At 48.4% G+C, this 4,104-nt stretch overlaps 1 non-coding gene across 1 annotated transcript; it reads left to right on the top strand.

The window, feature by feature from the left end:
- Positions 1–309: 309 nt before the first annotated feature.
- On the top strand, positions 310–428 carry LOC112473881. Its single transcript, XR_003044186.1, has one exon. It is a non-coding gene; the product is annotated as a 5S ribosomal RNA (ribosomal RNA).
- The last annotated feature ends 3,676 nt before the right edge of the window (positions 429–4,104 follow it).

Genomic DNA, 4,104 nt, shown 5'->3' with positions numbered 1-4,104 from the left:
GAGGCCGTGCCGGGGATGGGTTCCTGGTGCTCAGAGCTGGAGAAGGAGACAAAATCCCCCCAGGGAGTCACGATGGGGTGGCTAAAAAGGATGAGCTCAGGTCAAAATTTTGAGAAAATGCGAAAGGCGAAAACTAGGAAACCAGAATCATACACTGAGAGAGGCGTCTGCCCCTCAAACTCTCGCGGCTGCTCTGCCATGCACCCCATGCTTGCGATGGCCCGTTCTCCAACTACTCTTTCCAGAGAGAAAAGAACCCACAGCCATTTCCTGCTACTTCCTTGAATCTCATAAGAATCCAATAAATGCATCTGCAGCCATGCCACCCTGAACAAGCCCGATCCCGTCTGATCTCGGAAGCTAAGCAGGGTCGGGCCTGGTTAGTACTTGGATGGGAGACCACCTAGGAAGACCAGGTGCTATAGGCGTAAAAAAGTAAAATTAAAAAAAAAGAAAACAAGAATCCAATAAATGCATGTCGGATAAATGAATGTAGGAATAAAGTGCCAAGCCCGGAGCCAGACTTAAGCAGAGGGCGAGGAGACTCTCAGATTGGGACGGCCTCCGGAGCCTCTGAGGGCCAGGCTGGGTGTACGCGTGGCCGCTGGGCCAGGTGACCTGGGCGTCACCCTACTCGAGGCTGCTCTCCTTAGCAGCGAGACGGGTGAGTCTGGAGAGACGCAGGCCTTTCTGCTGGAGCCACACGTCTGCTGGAAGTCGAGCAAAGCGACACCCCTAGACCGGAGTGGGAACGACAGAGGAGAGAAGGGCCGGCTTGGAGCTGCGGGGGAGAAGGGCCCACGGCAGCTCAGGCCGATCGCGCCTCTATTCGGATGCCGTGAGTGGGTTTGGCAGGCGGGCTCAGCATCCAGTTCAGAGGACCGCGGCACAGATTAAGGGAGGCTGGATGCTAATTTGCACATATGGAAATGCTTCTTCTCGCCGTCGAGGGCTCTGTTGTGGACAGATGGAATTAGCAAGAACTTCGGAGTCGTGAAGGCAAACACACATTAAAAAAACAAAAAACAAAAAAAACCCTGAGCCTCTCTCTTCCTTCCTCACTTTCTCGTTCGGCTTCCTCTCTGTCTCTTTCTTCTTTGCACCTTCCCCCTAGAGTCGTGAAGGCAAACACACATTAAAAACAAAAAAAACAAAAAAAAAAAACAAAAAAAAACGAGCCTCTCTCTTCCTTCCTCACTTTCTCATTCAGCTTCTTCTCTGCCTCTTTCTTCTTTGCACCTTCCCCTCATCCTTCTCCCTCTCTCTTTCTTTTCTCGTGTAGAACCCTCAGACTGCACGAGAGAAAAGAAAATGGCCCCAGAATGGCTCCTGGCATTAATAATACATCGATCGTATTTCAATTGCAAATCGTTCTTTAACAGTATGTTCCCCCCACATCAGTTTTAAGTGGGATTTGGGGAGCCCCAAAGCAGGGACACGTGAAGGCCCGTCTTCAGAGAGCTGTGGCCCGCTCCTGGCCTCGGCCCGAGGACGCCGAGCCGGTGTGTTCCAGCGTCCGCTCTCCTGAGTCCTCGGCCCCTCAGATGGCAACCGCGGCCCTGCCAGCTCCGTGGGTTACTGTCCCCAGCTGTCTGGCTGCTCAAAGGGGCCCTCAGAGGCAACCGGCTTGCTTCAGGGCTGAAACTGTAAACCCGATGGGATTACCTTTTATTATTATTTTCTTCCTTTCTTGTACACTGTGCCTTTGACTGGGAAGGTCTGTCATATTTTATTTATTTGTCAGACTCACCAGATTTAGCGTCGCTTCAGAACTTGACACATAAAGTGTCTACCTAGCCGAGGCGCCTAGGCGGGTGGCTCTCGCTTTGGGGCTTGGCCAGCCACCTTTTCCCATGAAGTATTTTCAGCGTTCCAGGCCAGAGGGTTCTTTTGAAAGTAGGAAAGCGGCCACAGAGAATACGCAAACAAATGAGAGTGGCCTGGTTCCAGTAAAGCGTTGTTTACACAGACAGAGTGAGGGCCAGGTTTGGCCTGAGGGCCAGAGTCTGCCAAGCCCCGTACAGGAAGTCCTTAGTTATAGAAGTCACACCGTTCTGTCTTCCCGCTCAGCTTCTGTTTTCTCACTTCTCCGAGGGGTGACATGTCTGGAACGTGACATGTCTGGGGTGACACGTCTAGAGCGTGAGAAGGATGTTCGCATCCTGCTTTGTCCCAGTAACTTCAGAGTGCCACCCCTCCGGCTTCAGGCTGCACAGAGGGCCCGAGACAACGCTGGCTCCCACCTGCTCCGGCTCTGAGGAGCCCCCAGTCTCCGCGCCAGCGTGGTCGTGTGCCCCGAATCCAGTCCCGCTGTTCCCCTCCTCTCCCCTTGAACAGCAGAGGGGGGACGCCCCCTTCATATCACTCTCCTCCGAACGCAGCTATGCAGGGCGGGGACGAGGCAGACCCCAATGACTGCGCATAGGACATTCATTCAACCAGTCCTGACCAAGTGACCCACTGATTGCATAAAAAATGGCTGGAAAAGTGTTTTAAAAACAGCGTGATAAGGAAGAATGCGAGGGACTGATAATGATTTTCGTCGATGTTTTCTCTGTGAGGGCGTCTTTTATTTTCCTCCGTAACACACCTGTCTAGCTGCTTCCTTACCTGGGCATCCACTTCATCCCCTACATGCGATTGCCCTGAGGCCCTCCCAGGACAATAGCCATGGGCTTGCAGATATGGGAAGGAGACAGAGGAAGAGGCGGAGAAGAGCACGTTGACATTCACGTTCAAGTGCAGCGCAGTCGTCACAGCCATCGGATCGTGTGCTCAGGCTCTCTGAAGGCAGGGACTTCGCTTCTTCGATATCACGTACCGGTACCTTTATACGTGCAGATTCGAATTCATGCACGCGTCTATAGTTACTTTTTATATGCAGAGAGAAGAGACATAAAAATATATAAGCACAGCTGAAAAAGAATGATTAGATAGATGATTGGAGAATCTATGAAAAGGCAAGCCCTAGAAATTACCTAATTAAATTATCTGAGCTCACTATTTTTTCTAATTTTTTAATAACCTAAGTTCCCTTTGGTTAAATAAGAACCTAATAAGAATTTCATATCCTATCATGTTTTAATTTGAGAAAAAATTAATTTACAAATAGTGAAACACTTTGAGAATTGTAACACGCAACACAGGCATAGAATAGTGTTCTTTTCCTTCACCTCGATCACCTTGATTGCTATTTGAAAATTTCCAAGAAATTTAATATTGTCACCCAAAATAAATTGCTACTATTATGATTAATATCGTTTGGAATTCAGATTAATTAAAATCATGACAATAAAAGGAAATACAGTATTGAGTTTTTCCTTTGTTATATATATATATATCTGTTTTCACAGAAATTCTGATCAGTGGCACGTCTCTGTGTCAGAATAAGATCCACACTTTATGTGTTGCTGACATTGTAACATTGGTTCAAAACATGTAAAACATTAAAAACAAAAACAAAAACAGAAACCTCTAGTGATTTTTTAAAATGAAGCTGAATTTTCAGTTACCAGCGTTCTTCACGCTTAATACCAAATTCAGTTCTATTGTGTATTTTCAGGTATTGGATGCGATTCTCTGTAGTCATCCCAAAATGGGCGTGAACCGGTCGCAGATAAGCCACAATTGTTTGCATGACCTGACTTCTACTTAATTAGAAAAATAGACTCTGGAAAGTTTTTCTCACTCATGACTTGAAATTTGAAAAATGATAAAGAAACCGAGCTCAGAGTCAGCCGCCAGCCTGCTAGAACGTGGCTGTTTAAAAGCAAGAAAGGAATGGGGAAAAGAGGCTGCAAAGAAGGAGAGTGTTGCCAGATCTCACCGATGGATCGTAGAAATAGGGATGGAGGAGAAGGAGAGCCAGGTGGCTTGTAAGTGGCTGTTACTTCAGGGGGAAACCACCTCCAAGCGTGGAACGAGAGAGAGAGAGAAAGAGAGAGAGAGAGAGAGAGAGGCAGGGCCAGGGCACCAGCAGTGCAGGCCATCGCCCGGCTCAGAGCGGTGGTCTGGAGCTCTCTGTTAAGCTCCGTTTCTGTACCCTAGTCCATTCCTGTGGTGGGCCTCCATCGTCACGAGATTGTCTCCTGCCAGCCATGGGAA

This window comes from Pteropus alecto, unplaced genomic scaffold (assembly GCF_000325575.1).
Source record: "Pteropus alecto unplaced genomic scaffold, ASM32557v1 scaffold8, whole genome shotgun sequence".
Classification (NCBI taxonomy): domain Eukaryota; kingdom Metazoa; phylum Chordata; class Mammalia; order Chiroptera; family Pteropodidae; genus Pteropus; species Pteropus alecto.
This window is presented reverse-complemented; position numbering and strand designations above follow the sequence as displayed.